Raw genomic sequence first — 25,436 nt, 5'->3', positions numbered from 1 at the left:
ACACTCCGTCCTTTGACAGAGTGTGGACCTTTTCACTGTGGATTTAAAGTTATGCTTTCTGAGACAAACAGACTGCCGGAGTATATCCGACAGGGTCCCATCACACTGTCTGTCAGGTGCTTACAGTCACACAGTGCATCCTGGGAGCTGACACATCTTCATATCATCATGGTGTGGGCTACCTGTCCAAGCAGCAGAAACCTGTCCGCCTCACAGCATCCACAGAAAGGAGGTGGACCAGAGGAGAGGCAGGCTGCGTGGTTACTGTTCGCAAGGCAAGAAGAGTAGGTGGACGCTCAATAAACTGAGCTGAGGTCATCATCAATCTCTTACCTGAAGGGAGCGACGCTTAGGAGTCCTCTGGCTGAGGATGATGAATGCTGGTTACTGGAGGAGAGGAAGCTGCTATAATATTTGGCATTGTCTAGGGCGCTCTGTAACTCTACGTAAGAGACAAGTTTCAGTATGTTCACAAGCCAGCAGGCACAGCTACGAAATCCTCAATGTCTGCCCTTCTGCTTATGGTGGATTTAGCATCCAACTATTTGTACATCAAGGCATTGTAGGAAAAGAAATGTACTTCAGCTCGGTGCACACATAAAGTAGAATTATATAAACGGCCTCCAATTCTTTCAGGGTTAACTCTGTTTTTATTTAATAACATTGTGGCTAAAACAAGGACGGGGTTTCAATACTTGTACTTTATTCAACACAAGCTCCATACAAAAACAAAATAGAGCATAAACACTACATTCACTGTGACTCAAAAATGAGCCATCTATTCTGAGCCGGTGGGAGGGAAGGAGGGAGGAGAGGAAGCCATCCCTCTGCATTTTGGAGGGAGACGTCTTGAGGGGAGTCACGGTGAGATGGAGAAAAATGACCCTTCATCTTTGATAGCACTGTGAGAGGGAGAGCTGACAGATATCCAAACAGCTTTCCGTGCAGATCCGGGGCTCAGAATCAGTCACGCAGGCAGTGAGTGTGGTGCACAGGGAGGACAGTGACCCCTGCCAACAGGGCCCCCCAGAAAAAAGGCTGTCATAGAAAGAGACACTTTACACTTAAATGATGTCTGCCTGCCTCTGAGAGTCAAGTGCTCTCTGCGTGCTTGCATGCTCCTCCATCTTCCTCTAATAACTGAAATCCTTACCCACATTGATTCAAGTATCATTGTGACTGCAGCTGCTGGTGCAAAGGTACCAGGTTCTTTTTGTTACAGCACATACAGATGAAAAAAACATGGCTTCTTTTTGGGAGTTAATCTAAACTCAGTTCAGCAAGTGCAAAAAGAAATCTAATCACAGTGCAGTGTAAAGGACACGCCCAACTTTCCAGTAAATAGTGTGCTGTGACAAAAGAAAACTCAAGTGTTGAGTTGTCAGAAACAATAAAGTGTCACTCAATCAAGCCTCTCTATTTTACAGCCAGCCTGCGACAGGCTCAGCTTGTAACACAAATTGTCTCAGTCAAAGCAGTGAATAACACTGCAACAACTCTGTAACACTCATATCAAACAGTACTGAAGGCAAAGCAGCCAGCGACAACTCCATCAAGCTTCAGTTTAGTCTAACTTAGAGCCTTTAATGTGAAGAGTTATCTCCTGCAATGATTAACTTAGAGATTTAGAAATGTCTTTTCTCTGTTTCCGCGAAAACATTGTCACTGCCGTCAGCTTTTTAATGGCAAATATAACAGTACTGTCATTCCCTTTATCCTTTCACCTCTATGAAAGCCAGGCCAGGTACATGAACATTTGAGGACAAGTAATGACATCCTACTTTTTCACTTTTGACCCATTTAACAAGATATATTTAAGAATCCTGTACTTTGGGCGTGGACTTCGCCTAATGGTTAAGTTGCACGCTCAGGTTCGAATCCAGCCTGCGGCCAATTTCCTTCATGTCAATCCCCAGAGCCCCAGAAATATAACTTACAAAAAATCCTTTACTTTTATGTGCATAAAAAAGGAGAAGCAACGTCAATTTGGGCATTCATTTTAATTTTCCGGGGATGCTTTTTCAGCGCTTCAGATAGAGTTTCATAATCGTGATACATTTAAAGACCATCAGTTGTTTTCTTGTATTCCACAGAGATAAAAATAACCCTCTTAGTCTGGGTCTCTACTTCATCTAAAACACACACACACACGCACACGCACACACACACACACACACACACACACACACAAACACACACACACACACACATATGCTTCAGTTTGTGGGAAAAAAGGAAAAGAAACCTCTTCAAGTGCTCTTGTACACCAGCCCAAGATGAGTTAACCTCGCGAAATAGAAGTGCAGCCTGTACAAAACTCAACCAATCACAGCTTTATTCTCACTTTTGAATGCTGTTAAGAGGATTCAATACAGAAAGTGCCCCTTAAGGTCAAGCCCATAATTACAGTCCTTTTACCTAAGTGGAGAGCATGTCACAAATCCAATCATCGCCTGAATGAGGGATACCCAATCTCTGAGTGAAAATGAGTTGGTTCCAGCACTGTGCGTTTGCATTACTGCACTTACATTATCCACAGTGACGCACTAAACACCTTTAGGGACCAGTGTCTCAGCTTAAACATAACTGATACCTCTCTGTTCCCTGTGCTCATCTGGAGAATTCGAATAAGAGGTTGAATAATGGTGTGTGCCTCTGAAAATGTATTCCTCCTCCTTACTTTGTGCTGCAACAAAGATAGACGTGTTTCATCCCCCATTTCAAATCTTAAATAACTCTGTCCGTATGGGGTTTGTTTATACAGAAAGTATCACCCTCTGTGTTGTCACCTCTCGAGAGAAAAATTGATACCTCTGAATTTTATTTTTGTGATATTGTGAATGAGATTTAATCCCCTGGATAGGAAGAACATTCTGGTGCCAAAGATCCACTTTTTTGTTGTCATTGATTTTTGGTAGGATGCTGTGGTGGTCAAACGATTGGCTGGTGTGCGGGATTGGCAGCAAACTGTTTCCTCAACGTTCAGTCCTATAGGGAATGCCTCTCTCCGTCAACAAGTCCTACACCTTCCAACCTCTCCAAACAATAATCATCCTGAGAGACACCACCAACAGCTTCCTGGAACGAGAAGTGGCTTTGTGTGTGCTTTTGATGCGTGGCAAAGTCTGACTCAAAACAAATATTTACACCACAAAAAAATGAAGCATAGATGGACTTAGTTTTTAGGTACCAAGCCAAACAATGGACCCAACTGCAAAAGAAACTGCATGAATCTCAGCGTCCCTGCAGGAGAGTCTGGTGCCACAGAGAATGGTATAACATCACTGCATATTGATTGAGGATGAAACTTTAACTTGCTGTTGAATGATTTAGGTCAGACAAATAAGAGGCACTACAGTATATGGCCCTTAGTTAGGATAGAACTTGACCTACTTTTGTGGCTCCAGTCACCATGTCTCTTCATCTTTCATGCTCCTGGCACTGCAGCATGGAGTAGTGGTCAACTGATATCAGTTTTTTAACAGCCATTGCCCATAATTAGAGAGCAGGACAGATGCATAATGCTGATATCACATTCTTGTTGTTGTTGTTCTGTTTGTTTGTTTTTTGCATTTAGATAGATAGGCTCTTTATTGTCATTGTAAAAATAAAACTTTGTTCAGCAGCATTTCCATACAGTAGCAAGAATACTTAAAATATTTATGTATATATAAAAATATAAATATATGTATATTTGTCACTATTTAAATAAACTGTCAGTTATTGTACAGAATGTGCTATTAAGTGACTGGAGTTTAATGACAGTTAGGAATAATACTAAATAAATAAACAGTACATTTTGAGTGAGTGAAAAAAATACATTTGATAAAGTAAAACTATTTAATAATTATAACATCCATTATTCTACACACATTACAATCTACAATCTAGGATACATTGTTATCTTAGCCAGTAACATGTTTTAGAGGTATTTTTGATAAATTCATGAAATAGAAAAATACATGGGGTTATGCTATAGATTTCACAACATGGCTGATATTTATGTCTGAAGCAATATTAAATTGCATTGTTCTATATATCATAACAGAATATAGGAAACACTAGCTAGTAGCTGTTTAAGTCTGCTGTCATTTAGGATTGGAGCCACATTTTACACTTTAACACTGCTCAACTGCAGCCGCACTGAGGTTGCCTGCAGTGTCTGCAGACATGATCTGTTTCTTTTTCTAATCAGCCTCATAAGCACAAGGCATAGGCCGGTGGTCATTATGTTCAAATACCAGAAATTGACCCAATTCATCAGCGATCTGTAGTGGTGAGTGACCCCTAGACTCATTGTACAGATAAGTGGCGCTGTCTGCTGTCTTGGCATTGAATTTGTAAACTCCAAACATAAGACACACCCACTATTTCCAGATGTATTTTAAGGGAAATACAATCTTCCTTATATTTGGGTCAATATGTTAATTTCCAAAAGTAGACACACGGCAGTTACAATGCATAAGCATGCACTGTGCTGTCATGCCAGTAGTACGCATAAAGGAAACTTCACCAAAAAAGGCTTTGCATGTAACTGTAACAAAATTTTCAATAAAAGGTAATTAAGTTAAGTATAATTTTGCTCTTTTCTTTATTTAAAATATGCCTCTTTACAAATTAAGAGTGAGCCAGACCAAATGTGACAACTATATTAAATCCTCTTAATTGTATTATAGTATTGCCAAAGATTATACCTCATGTGAGGCCTTTAGAAAAGGGTCAAAAATAGGAGAACTGGAAAGTTACTGAGACTTACAATCAGTGGATTTAGAATTCATTTTTTTCAGAGTGGTGAAAATGTATATTTCTATATCAACATGTAAGAGTCTGTGGGAACAATGTCTTTTTTTCACTGAGAGCTGCATCATGAAATGTTGCTCAGCAGAACAGAGTGCGTCATTGCTTCATTCTAGTGTCAAAAGCAGACAAAGACCTTCCTCATGAAAATGCGCCTGCTGTCTCTGCCAGAAGGGCAGCATGTGTGAGGTTGTGAACCTCCCAGGGACCTCTGTAAAGACCCCCTGAATTGTTGTAAAATTAAGTCTCCCCCCGTTAATTGAGTGTTGTTAAGAACCAGAGTGATAATGACGGATTACTGAGTGTTCACACTTGGGTGTGGGGAGCCATGCTTAAAATGCAATGCGGACTAGTTTGCTGCATGTTGCCAAAAACAAAATTACAGTCTGTTCTTATTTTTAGGTCATGATTAATTTGTGGAGGTGCGGGTTTTCTGCTGCGTGTTAATTAATGCAAAATAAGCAAGACCCTTGAATTCATGAATTTATGAATAAAATCATCACAAAGGAAGGAATGGTCATGCCTGCAGCCGTACATTCATATTCAATCACACCAAAAAACATGATTGTGTGGATATGACAATTATTCAGCTTGCCTACTTACGAAGATTATGTAAGTTTGTTGCATATGAATATTTTTGTAAGCAACTGTGAACCTGTCCAAATGTTTCTCTGCTGCAGATTATTTTCATCCACCAAAATCAAATCAACACAACACATTAATATGCTGCAATAATTCATTACTCTGCTCTAGAGCATTTCCCCTTCCTGAAGTTACTTCTGTCAGCTTAATATTTCTTAAAGCTAGTGTGTCATGCTGATACCTTGAGGGAAGAATATGGACAAAACTCAAATGACTCACCTATTTACTGGCCTAAGGTTGTCCCTTTCAATTTGGATCACAGCTGCTGTGGTGAGGAGAGGGCATTCTGAATGGAACGATAACTAAAAGCCAGTTTGTTTACGTTTTTTGGTCTCGGGGGAAAGGGGGGGGGGGGGGGGGGGGGGGGTGGGGGTCATGCTGAGCATTAACGCTCACCTTTTTCAGCGAGTAAATTTTGTGGCATCCCAAGGGCTCTCTCTCTCAGATTAGCACAATGGGGATTATCCCGCCCAGCCCGTGTTGATCCTTCCACTGGCTGAGACAAGCAGTGAAACAGCACCAAGTACAAGGAGGTGTGGGTGGCAGCCGACTCAGGAAGTTAGCAGATTAACGGTGGACTTACACCAAGGACAAAAACACATGGACAGATCTCTATTGGCAATTTGAAACACAATAGAAAACAGTTTCCGGTTCGTTTTTTTTTTTACTTTTGCAGGAATTTTTATCAAAGTAAAGTATGTACAACCCTTCTTATTTGATCATTAAAATCAAGGTGTATGAGTGTGAATCATTTCTGATTAAAATGGGAGTAATATGATATTATTCTGATCTTAAAATGTGTTTAATTGCAGTTTGTGACTTGGTCTCTTGTCTGTTTGAATCAGCCTTGTCAACAAACTAATCAGTGGCTTAGATTTTTCAAAGTTCATATAGCTGCTGGTAAATAGGTAGATTTGTGAAGAATGAAAATAGTCATAATTATATAATGTAATAATGTAACAGCTTTTTAAATAGCTTACTATGAATTTCAAATTTTGAGTCAAGGGCCAAAATGAAGCAATTTCTCCATTGAAACATAATCTATCATCACTGTTAGACTATTAAGTCTAATAAGAAAAGTAAATACTGGGACACTTGTAGCATAAGGTTAGCAAAAGGATTTTCCATTTGTTTTCCACTGTTTTGAATTTGTTTCCTCTCTGACATCCCCAAAGGTCAGGGTATGAAAATATAATTTCATGCCAGACTGGTTACAATTAAACAAATAAAGAGGGTATGAAATTATGGTCATATGTGCCATTGTGTCACAAGTTGTATTGTTAAGTTTGGAATTTTCTTTGTTTTATATCTTGGTCTTTATTTCCTGCTTTATTTTGTAGTCTTTTGCCTTGTGGTCTTGTTTTCCTTGTGTCCAATGTGTTTCCTGTTTTATTTTGAAGTTCTTGTCTCCCTGTGTGTCTGCTTCAGCTTTACTTCCTGCCCCTGTGTGTTGCCCTCCACTTTGATTACCCTGATTAGTTTCACCTGTGTCCACACCTGTGTCTGATTACCTTGTGTGTATTTAGTCTCTGTGTTTCCTCCCTTCTGTTTCAGTTTGTTGAGTCTTACCTGTGTCTCGTCCCCTGTGAATCTATGTGGTTCTTCATTGTGGATTTTTGGATTTACCCCTCCTGTGTTGTTGTTGATGGACTTCTGTTTGGAAGGATATCTTGGACATTTGAGTTTTGGGACACTTGAAAGGTAAGCTTTTTGCTTTGACTTTTAATCATTCTGTTTTAATACAACTGTTTAGTCAGCAGCTGGGTCCTTGGTATCTTCTAAAGTGCAGCTGTAGGCTTCATGTAAGATAAAGTATTTTATTCTTTGGATGTGTCAAAATAGGCAGTGGTGGATACAAAATAATATTGGGGAAATTCAGCTTTTAATTTTCAGTATCAAAATTAAAAACAAATTTTGCTACAATTTTGGAATTACAATTATGTCACCTGCAAAGCTTTGGTATTTTGATGTGCTACATGATTGACTTGCAATTTATAATTTATCACAGAATCACTGTATAGTGATTTATCATTAACATGGGCAACAAGTGTGGATTGGGAACAGCAAGTCATTTCCTGATGGCGTGAGGGTCTATTTGGCCTGCCATGTGCAGTCAACATGAACAACAAGAATGAGTGAATAGGCCTGTCTGAATGCACCCATCGTCACATGGTGGTGGGACTCTCAGGGTTGGTTTATTATGCTCAGCCAGATGTCACAGCATCACGCCCGGCGTCTGCAAAATATGATTACATAGCATTTCTTGTGTCGCACAAAGTAACCGTCCACTCGCTCTACTCTCAATAGACAGTCAACATCATTATGGCCAGGTGAAATGGAAAAGTGGAGCAGAAAGGGAGTGAATTAGAAAGATGAAGGCTTCTACTGCAGACTCAATATGTAAGGGACTAGGGTAGTCTTTGCTAGCCTATAGCAATGCTAAAAACAGAGTGACAAAACAGCCCTTAGGCTACACAGTGAGCACGTCTCTCTGTGGAGGAATTAAATCATAACAGTAATGAGTGCCAAAGGGTGATCATACAACATTGAAGGCAGTGTTTCAACCAGTCAAAAACAGCAAAAGCTAATTAAACTGCAGAACTATAGAGACACAGTGAGCCTCCACAGTAAGTGGTTCATGTGGTAGCTGAGATGGAGTCAAACTCCTGGCCTGGAGATACACAAACACAGAGTTCAAACATGAAAAGTCCATGGGAGCAAAGTGTTCAACCCGCTGACCTGCATCCCCCTCTTGCTCGTAGGCAGCAATGTTTACAGTGTTGAACTGAATGCTTTAACAAAACTGTACTCCAACCTGGTTTACATTCAGCTGTAGTGCCGAGGTCTGTGCAGGACACCACCAGCATGTTGCATAAAGCTCAAAGTGAATCCGACACCCAGGGTCTATCACTGTATATTTTCCTGCAGTGGAGTGACAGGCCTGTGCATTATACATACAACCTGACTGTAGAAAGAGAATGAATGAATGCCTGCATGAAATGATAGCTTACTGTTTGTTTGCAGACAGGGAGTCTTATTGTATGTTCAAAGAGTGATGTAGCCTATATGTTTACGGTATAACATTCACAGCGTCATTGCTCTGTGTGTGTGAGGCCTTTCTTCTCATGTGGTTAAACTATGAGTCAATGGGCCCGATCTACTAAAGGTTTGCGTGTATAAAAACACGTGCAAACTTGATAGCGCGCGCAAAGCTGACTTACTAACTGGGAGCACATGGGATTGCGTCTGTCAAATGAGCAAAATAGCACTCGCAAATCATTTAGCATGTTTGCCTTCATGAATATGCAGAACACATGTAGATCATCAGGACGCGCAAAATACTAGGAGGAGGAGATGCAAATGTAATCATTTAGCACATGCAATGTAATCTATCAAACCTGAAGCAGATAGCGTGCTGTGTTTTTGCGTCTATATTTAGCACATTTGAAAGGCAGGTGCAAACTGACACAGCGTTACGCACACATGGCTGCGGTCACTGTAAAGCTCATCATAACACCGCTTTACAACATGCCCGCAAAAGCTGGGCTTACAAGCATTACTAAATGTTTTTGTCAATCATACCAAGAGAACAAAAAAAGAATAATAATTAAAGCCGCAAGCGGCGGCCGCCGTCTACACGAGCCGCCGCCACATGTAAACGGTGGCCTGATATTTGTCATCACATGATGCGAAAGCTAGATCTGAGAGCATATACTGCCTCAGGTGGTGCAAATGTTCCAAGTTTTTGGCAGATTGCCAAGAAAACCTCAAAACTTGACAGTGTGCCACGCCCACAATTTTAGTCTGAACAGAATTCTTTTAACAATAATTTAATCGTCAATATGTCGACTATAGAATGTGCCTTGTTTGGACTGAATCAGAGAAAAACCCTAGGAGGAGCTCTCAGAAGTAAGCACCCTTATTTGGGCGTCATTCTTCACATTCAAAGCTGTATTTGTGTTTGATGCCCCGCCTCAATGCCTGCCACGCCTGCCACGCCTGCCACGCCCACATTTTTTGTCTGATCAAAATTTGTTCTGATAATTTTTTCTCGTCAAGGTGCCATTTTTCATGTTCAAAGCTAGGTGGCGCTCTTCCTGTTGAGTTTGGGATATGGGTGCAAGAGGCTTTTTGTGCGTCCTGATGCCATGAATATGGGTAAAAATTTTCAAGCATGTAGCTCAAAATAACCCCTATGGGGAGGGGTTTTTGAAAACTGTAGGGGGCGCTAGTGAGCACATTTTTAAAGTCACAAAAATCAATTTTCCAACATTTTTTTTTGATGCCCCGCACCAAAGTCTGCCACGCCCACATCTTTCGTCTGAATGGATTGCCTTTACTTTGTATTAATCGTCAATGGGTTTACTATAGAATGTGCCCAGTTTGGACTGAATCGGAGAAAAGCTCTAGGAGAAATTAGCAAAAGTATGCACCCTTGCACGGACCCATTTTGGCCCCATTTTTCATGTTCAAAGCTAGGTGGCGCTCTTCCTGTTGAGTTTCAAATATGGGTGCAAGAGGCTTTTTTGTGCGTCCTGATGCCATGAATATGTGTAGGACTTTTCATGCATGTAGCTCAAAAAAACTATATGTGTAGCATGTTATTTTTACCTCTAGGGGGCGCTACTGAATTTTTTTTTGCAAGACCTATAATAACTTGCAATTTTCACCAGACCCGATGAGTGTGCAAAAATATCCACGCTTTCATTCACGTTCAGGGGTCCAAAAATGCGTTTTAAGTGGCGGAAGAAAGAACAATCCTTAGGGTTACAATAGGGCCTTCGCCACCAGCGGTGCTCGGGCCCTAATAAAACAACACAAATTCAAAGCAGTTCAGCACCACGGATAGCGACCGAATCATTCTGACACCCACTTTAACTTTTTCATATAATGAGAGCACAGCAGTTCACTGTATCAACAGCTATAAAGTTTAGTCAAATTGGCACAGCGGCCCACATGTTCACATATAAACAAAAAAACAATATGAAGTACTCAGCCCACTCACCACTGTTTGGACGAGCCTTAAGCTCCGCAGACTTGTCCACGATGCGCTGTATGTTCATTTTCTTTGATCTGTCATTCTCAATAGATAACATGACATATCCACTCAGTCTATTCTGTACCATCGTGCTCATCAAGGGGTTTTTAGTTTGTTTTAACTTGGAGAATGAGCGCTCACTGAGCTGCGCCAGGCAGCTCTGCATAACTCCACATCTCGTGCTTGCAGCAGTGTGTTGGGGTGAATTGCCTCAAACATGTTCACAGTTCCATTTAAGCTGGTGAATCTTTGGGACAATTGTTGGATGATGATATCAGGCATTAAAAACATTCACCCGAAAGTTGCTCCCTGGGTCAGTGAGGCAACTGTTCATCCAAGTGAAGCCTAACTTTTCTAGAGCAAGACTGGCAGACTTAGCCTCTTCAAATCGCTCTCTAAACTCCACCAAAACACTGATTGTGTTTTGGAGTAGAGTAGATGCGTTTATTTCATCGGCAGATCTTCTGTTTTTCTCACATCATTCACCTTTTCACAGATGGCCTCCCAAATCGCGTTTCTAACGCTGAGATGTCTCTGCTGGAGTTCACCGATGTGTTTATTTCCCTCCTCCACAAAGATCTCCAACTCCATGGCTTCAAACTTCATTTATCGCTTAAGGCCACTCTGCTCTCTCAAACTCTCCATGGTGACAGCCGATAGCACACGCAAAATCCTCGTAAAATAGGGCGGTCCACACCACTTTTGCACTCGTTATCATTTGCGTACGCAGTCTTAGTAGATCACCCGCAACACGCCCAGAAATAGCACTTGCAAAATTATTTGCACACGCAAATTAGCGCTCGCTATTTGGGATCTTAGTAGATCAGGCCCAATGTGTACTCCATATAACTCAACATGTGTCAGTATGCTAACTGTCACATGTCAGTCCATCAGAAATTCCGTGTGCATGCCAATTACAGTGACTTTGACTCTGGTGAATGCTGCATAGCGTTAATAGAGGGTTGAGTGCTGCAGTAATTGTAGTCTCAATTGAAATGCAGTGATTGTTCATGTCAGTAGGGATGACTCTACCTCTGGAGTATATTTAAGAGGTGTCAAACAGGATCCCGATTGCTTCCAGGAGACTTTGTTGACAATGAAAATAATAGCTTTGGATGGCTTTTGAAATTAAAATGCCAGGGGCTTTTATTGGTAATGCAGCACAATCAAAAGTCCCTGACAACATGCCCTTCTCTGTCATGTAATGTCTGTAGGTAGTGCAGATGATCATTTGAACAGTATTATTGTGGCTGCCAGTTCATTTTGCCTGTGACTTATAACCACACTGATTTTTTTTCTGCAAATATATGATTGTCATTATGCTGTTATGGCTATCACTTTATGTCTGTAGTCTTTCATGCCCAAGTACACAGGGGTGATTTTGCAAGGTGGCTTTAGCTGCCTGCAGGATCAGCCTCCTTTTTTTCTTCCTTTCTTTTCTCTTTGTTTGTTTTGGTTTACTACTTCTGAAAAAAGTTCAAACAGTATGTGAAATTGACTGTGATTGACTTTTTTTGGGCTTCAGACTGCACAGAAAAGAGGACCATTTACTGACTATATGGACAAGCAATATTAATCGCTCTAAGTGACATGATATGATTGCACTAGAGACAGATCTGACACAACAATGTTTATAGGAATCCCATACACTGCCCAAGATGTAAATGCAATCAGACAGTCAGACAGTCCTTAAACCAAAGAAAGTAAAGCTAATACTTTTTCAAAGTTGTGGAACAGTCCTAGAATTTTCACCTTTTTAAAAAATATGGTTATCAAGCTTGTATTAGTGGGGAATCACAGCCATGACTCATTAGGAGGTGGGTTTCCCCATTGCTTTTTTCTGTAATAATGACCAGGAGCACTGTGGTGGGGGGTTATCATAAAGGACTGAAATGTACATCCCTGCCTCTATATGTGCTACAAGAGAAAACCAGATTATCGGTATAAAGGTTGTTCATTTCTATGTAGCTTTTTAATAATGTCTGAAACTGCTGCTAGGGGGGAAGGTGCCAGACAAAGGGATTAACTGCACACTACAGAAACAGCCTTTTTTACATTTTTCACAGCAAAGAGTCTTAGCAAAGGATATATTTCATTAAAATAAATTAAAAGTGTAAAGACACCAGGATTTGTTTTTTTGCTTAAAACACTACTTATAGTACATGTACTTTATCAGCAAAAAGATAAGAGGTGCTGCTTTACGAACAAAGGGGGCCAAAAGATCCTATCAGAAGCTTAAAGGATTTTCTACTCTGCTTTGTCAAACAGCAAACATCTGTGATGTTAATGTGAACATGTGCTCTTGTTAATATTTACATTAGGCCTCTCTTATACTAAGAAAGTTTGATAGGGGATAACATTTTGCAGTATGAAGTTAAGGGGTGTTCTCAAGCGACCAATTTCCTCATCACTACAAGGTGCCAGCCATCATTTCTGCCTGTTTACATCCGGGTAGTAGAACATTATAGCATCATGGTAGTCGCCATTAACGCGAGCTACAGCCCCAGCTAGTGGCAGGTTGCTCTACTACAGCCTGGACAGAAAATACAGCACTCCAGGTCTTCAATAATAGAAATGTTAACTCACTAATTTAACATTTTGGTGCTGACCAGGGGGACGACATTAAACCATTTAGTGGACTTGAAGCACAAACCTCTAAGTTGAGGATACCAGGTTTAGCATCATTTGACAAACATTGGTGCAAGTCAGCACCCATGAATATCAATTAGTTTCAGGTAGCAGAATTGCTCAAATTACAACACAAACTACTCCAAACAGTCCGTTTCATTTACAAACTATTTTTTTAATTGAATTCATCATAACACTTTCCTCATGAACTTTTCCCCTTTTGCTTTGAATGAATGATTTTTTTAAATAAAGAGGTGTTTAATGTGTGTGTTCATGTCAAGAAGGGAGAGATAATTTGATTGACTGTGCAGCACTTTACATAAGATATTTTGTAATAGATAATATGTAGGACAACCGATAAATCTGCCAGCTCTTTATATCAGCTGATAACTACCGGTTTCACACGTACTGCCTCCACGATCATCTGCCTTCCCACACCCACTCTTAGAGAAAAGAAACACAGAGCCCAGCAGTCCCGATAGCAAATGAAATGAGTCAGTCAATAAGAACAAAGAGATAGTATACATTGTTTAGCCCATATACTAAATATAGATGTGTTAATCTGTTTATCTCCGGTTGGCAGGTAGGGAATTATTTAGTCATTTCGGTAAGCTCAGGCTGCTGTATCCACAGTTTAGCATGTCAGTGGTGGTTTTGTGTCTGCACTGCGGGGCATGTGGTTGTTGACATACCATTAATGCTTTTACAACATGAGACAAATGAGCGTGCTTGTTTGTGCGGTGCCTGTTTATGAGACTGCATGAATATTAATAAGGTGAGCCCAATGTATCACAATGTGTTTCATGGGGGGGTTAAAAATCTTCTGTGGCTTTCGACTGTACTACCTAAACATTGAACACATGTGTGCACAGCTTTAGCTTGACTTGATGTATGACTCACTGTTGGTTTTCAGCTCATTGAAGCACAAACACAGAAATAATGACTTCTGCTTATGGCAGATAAAACCATTACACCCACCTTTTGTGCAGAATTATGGGCTTAATCTGCATCTCGTGGTGTTGATACTATAACGATTTTTCTTGGTTGAAGTGACAACTAGTATAAGTGCCAGAAATTGATTTTTTTTTCAAGTACTTGTAATATCAAGAGCAAAAGCTGCCCCTTTGATCACAAATCTACAAATCTCAGTCACTGTTACTGCCTCCAGATTCAGGCCCATAAAATGAAGATGAGCAGTTGCAGTCCGTTGAGTTTGTAGAGAGATGAGCAATGAGTCACTCACAGCAAGGCTGAATCCCATTGTGTGGACTCAGGACTACAGGGCTGAAAGCATGCGAACTCGAATGACACATTTGTGAGATCTGAAGGCTGTACGTCCACGAGAGGCTAAGTGTCTGGGTTAGCAGAGAATGTGCCAGTCCATGTGAATCATAATGACAAGCAAATTTGATCACCGCCAACCAAATGTGGGATATTTCATGACTAAATTAAAGGCATGAAGTGAATAAAACATGATTACAAAGGAAAGCGGGGCTAGTAAATACTGTCATATGCTCTTTGTAAGAGACACTCAAAGGACTACAATCCTTGTTTGAACCTCTGTTTGGAGGTTAAAAAGTGAGTGCAGGTATGTTATTGTGGGCTTCAAGTGGGCATCTACTGTAACAAGTGTAGTGTTTGGTAAGGCACGTCCAGAATAACACCTCCAGGACTCTCAACAATGAATCATTTCTGAACCACCTCCATCAGCTGTACCTGCTCTTGACCCTGTAAATATATACATAAAACCATTGAGGCTGATGATAAACATAGTCATGTTATGTACGCTGATGCTTTGTGTGCTGTGTAGGCAAATAGATAAATCACAGTATCATTAAGATCAAGATGTTAATATTTAATGGAGGACAAAAAATATATACTACCGCCTTTTTTCTCCATCTGCAAGTTACATAATAAGTCAAGAAGTCAATTAAAAGACTTGCCGTAAAATGCAGAATATAATGGCAACAGCAATTAAGACAGTTTATCTATGGGGGGGCTCCCAGAGGGTAAAAGGTTTAAACTCTGTTCCAGCGTGAAGAATTTGATTGTCTACTGCTACATGTAGTTTCTATACAGATGTATAGCTCTTTCTAATACCATCTCTCATCTCCACCCACCCAGCCACTTGCATGATGGTTGAGCACAGCCTGTGGCGTTAATACATTAGAGGTGTGAATGGACCCACTACATCAATTTGCTGAAATTTGCCCCACACACCTACACTTTAGTTGGACTTTAAAGGTGTCTTAAATTCAAAAGTCAATCAGCACTCCTCAAGAATTATTTTCTTAAGAGTAGTTTTCTTTTAATACATAATAATGACCCAATGAAGGAGAAAAGGGTTAGAAAGGGACACCACTAGACTTGTCTGCCTTGCTATGTATCCAACATGTATTGCCCATTGAAGCAGCTGCTTACCTCTTTTTTGGCGCCATTTTCCGAGTAAAATACCGTAACACAATTAAATACAGCTCTCTGCATTTTATACTGGTCAAACCAATGTGTTGGACCAAGCTCAGAAAGTCATTAAAAGTGTGTCTCGTACACTGAATTTTATCGTATTTCCTGAGTATTTTACATTGGCTTTCATCACGTTGTAGAAAGTTTTGTTAGATGTATTATTCATACTCAAGGTACTTTTAAACATGATTGGAATCATGCTGTTTAACATCAACACAAAGGATTTCAATGTCTGATTTACAGTAATAGACATAATAATTTTGCCCCAACTTCTCTTGAATCTCCCATTTAGCATGTACAAAAATGGAGGTCTCCTAAAGAAGACATACAGAAAAATAAGTGGATATGTCTGTCAATAAGATTACAAAAGGCAAAAAAGTAAGTCTTCTAACTGCTTGTGATGCTCTTGCCTGAACAACGTGTGCTTAAGTCATCTACAAGACATTTTAATTCTGTTATTTTCCCTTTTAAATTTAGTGCAGCGATAATTAAAAAGGCATTTTTTATCTCTCCCTGTAGAAATCAGTGTTTTTCTGATCCCTGTCAGCAGGCACATGGTTTCTTGTTTCTACGTGCTTTTTAGGTTAATGATATTTTGAGTTTGTACCATTGCAAAATGGTTTTATTAGAGGCCCAATTGTCCCCAGTAATGAAAACTGGTGAACAACAACAACGACAAAATAACTCAAAATAACAGCTTGAATCTGTGTTGCTTTTACACAGGCATATGAGTCAGACCCCAGCATTCATTTGGTTAAATGATACCTTTTTGAATGACAAAGATCTAAAACAGGGGGTTGACTCCATTTGTCAAAGTACTAATCTGAAAATGTTCAAATATCCACCCATAGTCACAGTCCCCTCACTCACAGCCTGTAAAAGCTTTTCTAGAAGCCATGCTGGAGGTCCCCACTGCTTCACCTAAAGGAAACAGTGGCAGAGCAGCACTTACAGTGCAGCCTACAGTTTATTTAGATTCAATTGGGATTGTTGTGTTATTTGGCTGCTCATGATTCTGGGGTTTTATAATATCGGCTTCATCATCAACCAACAAACACAATCTCAGCCACTAACACCTATTCATTGTAGATAGAACTTAGGATAGTTCCACATTCTTGTCGAAGTAGCTGTAGCCAAGCAAGTGCGCCCACATCACATCTGTTTGCAGTTTAGTATTGTTCCTGTGCCTGGCTGTTATGTGTTAAACCTTTATTTGTCTACAGCTTGTGGACCTGCGTGACAATGCCATCTGTGGTTGCTAGGGAGATTTGGGACCCAGCTGCACACTCTCAGTTCATGACTTGCAGTGATGCCAGTGTAATTTTGATTCCACCATCTTCGCTCTGACTCTTAACTCCAGCACCAGATTGAGTCTTAAAATGCAATTCCATAACAATGGCAAACAATGCAACACATATCAAATATCTCTCCATTGTTTGAAATAAGAAGCAATATAATGTTTTGAAATAAATATATTATTATTTGCAGACATTTCATGATATAGACACAGAAGATATTGATGTATTTTCACTCCAGAATGAGTAAAAAGTTCCAAAGTGGAGCAGCAACTTATGATTGTTAAAGCTAGGGTTGGTAGTCTCGGAAAACCAGCATGAATTTGAATGTAGCTTTTCCTCATGACTCCGTCTAACCCCTCCCCTCCTCCCTCGGAGCTCCTCCAAAACGACGCCCCCCCCTGCTCACATGCACGAGCGCCTCTGATTCTCGACCATATGATCGTGACTGATTCAAAACCGGTCCTCACCAAAACATTATCATAGTGAAAGTTAAAAACACAAACAAACATGGCTGCTGTTAGTACTCACAACTATCATGCTAGCATTATCCAGTTGTACCAGTGACACGATATCAGGAGTTAAGTTATAACACATATAAAACTGTAACAGATCTACTGTTTGTTAAACCTGTTGAATGTAGATGTTCTTAATTCCTACAGTGTTGACGGTCAGTGAAAGGCATCAGGAGAGGTGTAGGGTGTGCGAGTGGGAGAGAGGAGAGGAGAAGTTCTTCATTCATTCAAACTTTGATTGTTGTTTTGTTGGTTGTCGTGATCACGGCCGACAGTGACCGGTTATTAAAACTCAACGTGTTCACGAATCGGCTCGTCATCCCTACAGCGTCCGGACGGACGCTACAGTACATATATATTTTCTGTAGGACTTACTGAACGTCATTAATTATTCTGCTTGTTGGTGAGAGCTTTTTAGACTCTGATCCGGACTACAGTCCTGAGCAAAGCACCTCATCGGGTCAGAGGGGACAGGCCCGAGGACGAGCGAGACGGGTAGTAAATAGAGTCAGGGGAAGTAGAGGCAGGAGACGGGGACTCGGAGGAGTGCACGCCGGGGAAATGTACGCGCAGGAGGAGGGCAGAACGGCTGGACGGGATTTGATTGGTTTAAAATTTGGGGAGCAAAAAAACGCTGATTGGTTGGTGTTTTCCCAGGTTTACTCCGGCTGTAGATAGCAGTTTTTTTTCACTCTTTTTTAGGAACACATCATGTATTGATTGCCATCAGGACATAAAGATCATTTTAACCAGTATGACAAAAAGTGTATCTAAATCTGATTACCAACCCCAGCTTTAATTCTAACAGTTATTTTCTCATCTGATTTGTTATTCATATAGTTTTTTTTAAAGAATAAAAGGTTCATTGTTAAAATAGAAGAGAGCTTATTTCTTAGACTCTAAGATTTCTTCAGATAAAAACTCAAACCTATTATTTTGAATCAGAGAAATGCAGGAAATACTCCGATCTAAATAACTGACCCTCTCCTAATTAGTAAGAAAATCACCCAAACAGGCATGAAGTGAGTCAGTAGATGCCATTTGAGCATTTTTATTACTAGAATTAGTTGCAATCAAATACTTGGTAATTGTATATAATGTATCCAGCTGCCCTGTTCCTCAGTTGACAGGAACTCCAGGTTCTTATTTCTTAAAGCCTACCTGCCATTCACAGTTTTCTTTTTAGAATGAAATCTTTTCAAGCCCCTAGTGCCTTTCCAACAGTTCAATTTTTTTTTTTCCAAAATAGCCATGTGGGTTGATTTGAAAATATTTCATGGCAACTGCTTTCTAAGTTTTTGAAATCAAACCACCATCAGGATACATTTGCAGATGCTACCATGAGGAAAATTTGAGCTATCCAACATCTGAGGCCAGAGTAGAAAGAGAAACAAACTAAGCTAAAATTAGCAGCAGCTAAAACCCTCATGGTGTCCTGTATCCGCTAAAGAAAGTTTGATTGACACTGAATTATAATGTGGATGTGCTTTTCTTGAGTGTATTTTTACAGATAGTATTTTTGTAAAAAGAACACAGCTTCAATTGTGATAATCAACTTTGATGAGTGAATAAATCCTCAAATTTAACTAATATCCTTCCTGATTACCATCCAGGCAGACTTCCATCATTATCAGGATACTCAGACTATATTCTGCTGGGTACCGTCTTCTTGCAACATCATCCTCAGGGTAGGAAGCTTAAATATTGCTCTTTGAATGTTTTATTCAAGGTTATGGAAAGTTGAATGGTGTGATAGATCACTGTTTCTCTTAAACTCTAGCAATCTGATACAGAACACTGCAGGAACCACAGTCATCAAACAAGATGTCAATCAATCTTTATTTGTATAGCGCCAAATCACAACAAACGTTATCTCAAGACGCTTTTACACACATAGCAGGTCTAGACCGTACTCTATGTTAAATTATTAACAGAGCCCCAACACCAAGACAGGGTAAGACTCGGTCTTATCTCATCTTAATCCACCATGAGCATTGCACTTCGCTTTGTTTTGATAGTTAAAGTGGCAAGGAACATTTTCATTTTAACAGGCAGAAATCTCGAGCAGAACCAGACTCATGTTAGACAGCCATCTGCCTCAACTGAGTTGGGGTTGGAAAGAAGGATAATGGACTCTCAGCATGATAAGAAGCAACAACTGTGATAGAAACCATGGTTTAGAAGACAAATGTTCTGATAATTTTTAGGGCCTTAATCTTTCTCCCCTATACAACACTCTGTATACCTTTTATTTTAAAGCTCCACCCATGATCCATATGTTAACATGGAGAAAGAAGGCTTAATGACCTCTGCTGCAGCCAAATAGGAGTGGCCAAGCCAGATGTGTCAGCTTCACTTTTGGGGACCTGTCATAATGTCCATCTTATTATACAGTTTGATATGTTCGGGATTCTTGTAACATAAAATGTTTGCAATAAATATCAGGCACCCAAAGAAGCTAAACTCTAAATTAGTTTCCCCTCCTTCCCTCCCTCCTCCCCTCTCCCTTTTTCTCACCATCACTCAGTTCCAGTGATCACCTTGCCAACCACCTCCCTCCGAGACATTCAAGTTGATGGTTTGATCAGACAAAAAGGGAAATTACTATCATGGGACTCTGTGATTGATGGCTCCGGCTATCCGTCAGTACACTACAGGACAGGGGGGGCGAGAGTTCCGCCAGGCATCGGTAATGCAAATTCAACGCAAACATGGCTGACACTTGGCTGCAGTCTCATCTACATACATCTTACACCATCTTATTCTATACGAACACGTCAGGCGACTTTGCATTAGTGTCACGCCTGTCCCGTTTCTTCGTGTTCTGTAATGAATCACAACATGACCATGATCTGAGCACACAGTGGAGAGAGAGCGTTGGTCAGCAAGTCTGAAGAAAGGGAGAATAGTTTGTATTTGATGAATGACGGGGAAATGAATTGTACTAGTTGAGCACAAAATAACAGAATAAAAGTCGTAACATGATATGATTTAGGGGCATTCGGAGAGGCCTTGTTTGGGACTGCAGCAGAAGTACCAATCACTATGTTTACTGCAGATGGGAAATAATTGGTGTGTGTAGGTTTGAATTTTTGCATAATTAAAAAATCACCTTATTAATGAAGAGATGCATGAATAATTGCTGCTGCCAATTATTTCCAGGAAGTGAGTAAACATTTATAAAAAAGCTCTGTGTGACATTTCACCTGCCGTCTGACTTTTCTAAATATCACCTTCAAAAAACGATTGTGGATTTTTCTACAAATATATTCCTGCTATAGGTTTTCGAGTCTGCAAAGATGCTGGAGGTTGTGATGATTGAAATTATAGTTATAGCAGTGCTTCTGTGAACAAGACATTTCATATCTGTGGTGAGATAGGCTAAGAAAACAAAACTGTCTTTTTCTCCAACATTTTCTGTTTCTTTCTGTCTCACTGACACACGCCTCAGGAGGAGAAAATGATAGCCATTTGTTTCATGTCTTGCTCTGCACTTTAGCTGTATACTGTAGAGTCGTTCTATAGTTTTGTTTTAGTATATTGTCTTGTACTTTGGCTACTTTGACTTCTTATTAATTCTATGCATGTGTTTGTTTTCATAGTCCCTTGTTGTGTTGCTGTTTGTTCCTCTTTATCTCGTTTTAATGCCTTTGTGGCTCGTACAAAGCCCTTCCTTTGTAGTTGAAAGGTGCAACACAAATACATTTTCCTGGCCTTGCTTTGCCTTGTTTGTGGCTTATTTCTTTCAGGGAGGAGAGGTGCAACTCCAACGCAACGTCTTGGCTCAGCAACCACAGATTTGTTTTTTGTCTGCAAACTGAGTTGGCAAGAACTTGTCATAGTCATTTGCTTCAGGAGACTACACAGTGCAGCACCCACAGCTGCTGAATTCAACTCTCTCCTTTCCTCTCTCCCTCTCTTTTCCTCTCTCTCACCCTTTCTTTGTGTTTTTGGTGTGAGGCGGCATGCTGACTTGCACCTTAAAAGGTCTTTGGCAAGCATGTGAACAGAAAATTGTGCCCAAACCTTTGACCAGAGTCTCCCTAAACAGTGGGGCTCTGCCTGCAACCATGAATAACACTGGGTGTATTTGAGGCACTCCTGTACCTCAGCACCCAGGCGTCCTACAAGGGAAAACAAGCTCAGAAATGCAACAGTGCCCCCACTTGGCCGACATGGGGACCGCACCAACAGGAGGCAGTCATTCTTGTGGGCACATGAAATAAACCAGGATGGAAATTTGTCAGGGGGTTGAATTCAGGAGCAAAGTGGCAGGAGATGCTTGAGGTGATTTGTGGGCATTTTTAGACAGCTGTGAAGAGGTTGGCAGTGTTGCAGGGTCTGCAGAATGCTCAGCTTTCGAGCTAACAAGGCGTAGAGGGGGGCCTCCGAGGAAATAGAGCTATCCCGGAGGTAAGAGGTGAATGCTGACACTGTGGAAATTGATTCCAGCTTAAAATACCTGTGGCCGGTGTGTGTGGTGAATATGTGAACAGGAATTAGACACTGTTGCTTTGCTTTTGATCTGTACTGGCTGGCTTTTTGAGTTGGTTCAGGTAAAGTGAAATACTGTTGATGATGTAGTAAACTGGAGGCCAGAGCTCTACTGTGTTAAGATTGCATGCGAGTATGAAAACATGCACAAACAAATCAGAAAACTTGATGACTAACACATCTTCACATGTCAGTGGAGTTAATTATGGCTTCAGAATGCTTGATGGTGGTCACAGTAGTTATTGAATTCTGAAGCATTAATTATTATTTTTACATGCGCACAAAATTATAATGAACATTGCTGTTCCTACTAGTGATCGTGCTTGTGTGCATGTGCATGAGCGTGTATGTGTGTGTTTGACATTTGAAGGATGACTAAGCTACAGGGCAGCTCACCCAGTGAAGAGGAGACATCTTTCTCCTCTAACCATTTGACTCATCTCCTGCTACATTTAGATTCAGGCAGCAGGCAACAAACTGATTAACTTTAATTTTCAATGAGATTTGATGTTATATTCTGATGTCTTAACAGTGACTGCAAGCAAAGAGAGCTGCAGTAAAAGTTCACATCTATCTTGCTCTCCTCCTGTGCTAGATGATGGGGGAAGCAGGTTTGTCATTGTCATTGTTTACCTCTTGTGATTGGATGGTATTTCAGGACAAAACTATATATATATACAATGTTTGTTGTAATAGAAAAATGTACAAAAAAACACACAAGCTCTTTCCTGCATGTCTCTCCCTGCTCTCTCTTCTTGTTTCCTGTTCTATCCACTGGCCTATACCTTCTTTGAATAAAGGCATAAAAGCCCCAAAATATGCTAAAAAAAGAAACTAAAAATGTCTTTAAAGAAAAGCACATTTAAAATAAAAAACATTCTACTGCATGATCAGCTTACCAAGCTTGTTCACATCTGAAAAACATCCTGAATCCTGTAACAGCTACAGTCCTCTTCACCACGACGTGGACAGCCGGGTAATTTCCAGTCAGCTTCCATTCATTCGCCTTCAGTAAAAATTCTGCCATATGAGCAAGTCTCATGCATCATGCCAGTCTGTAGCACGTAGGAATGCATGTCCGACTTGTGAATAGAAGGGTCAGTAATTGTCACATATTTCACTGATGGTAAAGTCCCCCCATCACAGCTGAGTGTAACTCTCAATGCAGACTGGAGTGCATCCTCCACCTTTACTCTTGTCCCAGCAGAAAGAGTTTTTTTCTCTCCTTCTTTTTTATTTTAAAAGAGACTGGTTCATTTTTCACCGCCTTCCCACTGTCCTCTTCTGCTTTGTTGCTGCTGACCTTTTTTAGCCAATTACCTGCCCTCCATGTTTCTCAGTCATGCCATTAGTGCCACTGCAGGGAGTCATAAAGCAGTGACAGGGTGAGTCAAAGTGACAGAGATGACTATTTAGAGCGCAATATTTTTTTATTTAAAGTATCAATATTTAGTGCCAGGTTATTGATACTTGTATCACACAAATCAAGACGACAGTATATTGGTATATGGGTATTCTGTCCCATCTTATACAGATGTAAGGAACGAAACAAAAGTAGTCAATCATTAAAATTGGAAAGGTTGAGGAAAGTGTTTGTCCTTCGACCCATGACCAAACCCTTGAGGTCTGGTTGTCAAATAGTTGATCATCTCCAAGCCTGTACTAGTTGCAGTGGCTTACCACTATGAGTTTTTTAGCAATAATATTGTTTATTGAGTGTTAGTTGTCATAAGCTGCTTTTACATGGAGCATAATATTCTGATTAGGAATGCTTTAGAGGCCTAGATGAAATAAAAATTCTCCATCTAAACCCCCGAGTTAGAATAAACGGGCCCAAACAGCATTACATTTAATTCAGTTCCAGAGAGGAAACTTTTAAGCTTTTCATAAACCGATCAAAATGAAAATTGTCCCATGTAAACAATGTTTCTGAGTTTCCCCTGGCTGTCAATCAATCTTCATTTATACAGCGCCAAATCACAACAAATGTTATCTGAAGACTCTTTACAAACAGAGCAGATCTAGACCATACTCTGTTATATTATCAACTAGGGGTGACCCCAAATAGTCGAATATTCGACGATTCGTTTTAACGAGCCTTAGTCGACTGCCAATCTCATAGTCGAATATTTGCATATGAAACGTGGATCATTCCATTCAAACCATGGGGGTGCTCAATGTCTAATTTTACATTAATTTCCAGTTTCCCGTAAAAATAGTGTCTCATTTAGCCTATTTCGATATAAATATAAACTTATTTAATGTAATTCTGAGAACAGCTCTTGAAGTGTTAAATCTCCTTAAAGTGGTAATTAAATCTCCCCTGGTAATTAAAGGTGGATCATTTAGCGGGAGCTGTGGAGCAGACGTACCTCAGCGGGCCTTCAAATCTTTCTACATTCATGGTAGCTCAAAATGTCAGAAAATAAAACTTCAGTTGATCCTAAAAAATAGTGATGAAGATGAGGAGCAGCTTCATGAAGAGGGCTGTGAGATCAAGGATTACCGGACCACACAAAAACTGTACGGGGCCAAACGAACGAGCAGGAATACCCAAAGCTGTCCGAAGCCTCAAAAACAATCCACAGCATCCCATCCACCTCCACACCATCAGAGAGGACATTCTCAAAGACAGGATTTACAGTCAACAAAGCAAGGAGCGCACTTCTGCCCGTACACACGATGGTTTTCCTCACGTACAATTTGAAAAGACTCAAGCGGACAAAGACGCGATGAAAGACTATTTTAAAAGGTTCTGTTCAGAGATTTAAAAACCCTTTAGCTGGTTCAGGTTTGATTTTGAACATTATACAAATGTTTAGCCTTAAGTTGGACAAACTACCCTCCGCAGTGCTGCTCTCCGCTGTGCGAACACTGTATAAATATCTCCTGATTCCTTATTCTATAACGGCGCGTTGTTCGATGTTTAACGGATGGTGGCCTTATTTGAATTTTCTCTCCTTCATCACCTCGTTGTTTTTGCAATATAGATTAAAAAAATCTAAGTTTTATGCTTATAATATTCTGTTGTCCCTTTTACTTTAAGCTATGAGTCTCTTAATTGTAAAGGGTTATGCGTAATATTGTCATGCGGTCACCATCATGCAGACTTTGGGTCAATAAGGAAAAACAACAAACATTCGACTATTCGTTGACTATGGGCAAAATCTGATGAATTAGATTCGACTAAGCAAATCCTTAGTCGGGCTCACCCCTATTATCAACAAAGACTCAACATCAAGACAGGATAAGATCCAGACCCATCTTCCAGACAGGACTCAGTCTGATCTCATCTTAATCCACCATGAGCAGAGCACTTTGCAACATTTAGCAAAGTAACAGGAGCAATGACAAACTTCCTTCAACAGGCAGAAACCTTGAGCAGAACCAGACTCATGTTACAGCCATCTGCCTAGATGACAGTTCTTCTCCACTGACAGAAGATGGTGGTGTCAAAGTCAAATTGAACGACAGCAGATAGTTTATTCGCAGAAACACCCCGTCTTCAACTTTTTACATCGATTTTTACTTTGCTCCCAGTCTACCCCATCTTATCGCGGTTTG

General features: G+C 40.3%; 1 long non-coding RNA gene across 2 annotated transcripts in view; it reads left to right on the top strand.

Moving 5' to 3' along the window:
- Positions 1-6,953: 6,953 nt before the first annotated feature.
- LOC117817771 overlaps positions 6,954-25,436 on the top strand; it is a 122,441-nt gene continuing 103,958 nt past the window's right edge. Inside the window, exon 1 of one of the 2 annotated variants that reach the window (XR_004632203.1) lies at positions 6,954-7,140. This is a non-coding gene — a long non-coding RNA (uncharacterized LOC117817771). The remainder of the gene's footprint in view (positions 7,141-25,436) is intronic. The other variant, XR_004632201.1, reaches the window with a different exon arrangement.

Source organism: Notolabrus celidotus, chromosome 8 (genome assembly GCF_009762535.1).
Source record: "Notolabrus celidotus isolate fNotCel1 chromosome 8, fNotCel1.pri, whole genome shotgun sequence".
In the NCBI taxonomy this organism is placed as follows: Eukaryota; Metazoa; Chordata; class Actinopteri; order Labriformes; family Labridae; genus Notolabrus; species Notolabrus celidotus.
This window is presented reverse-complemented; position numbering and strand designations above follow the sequence as displayed.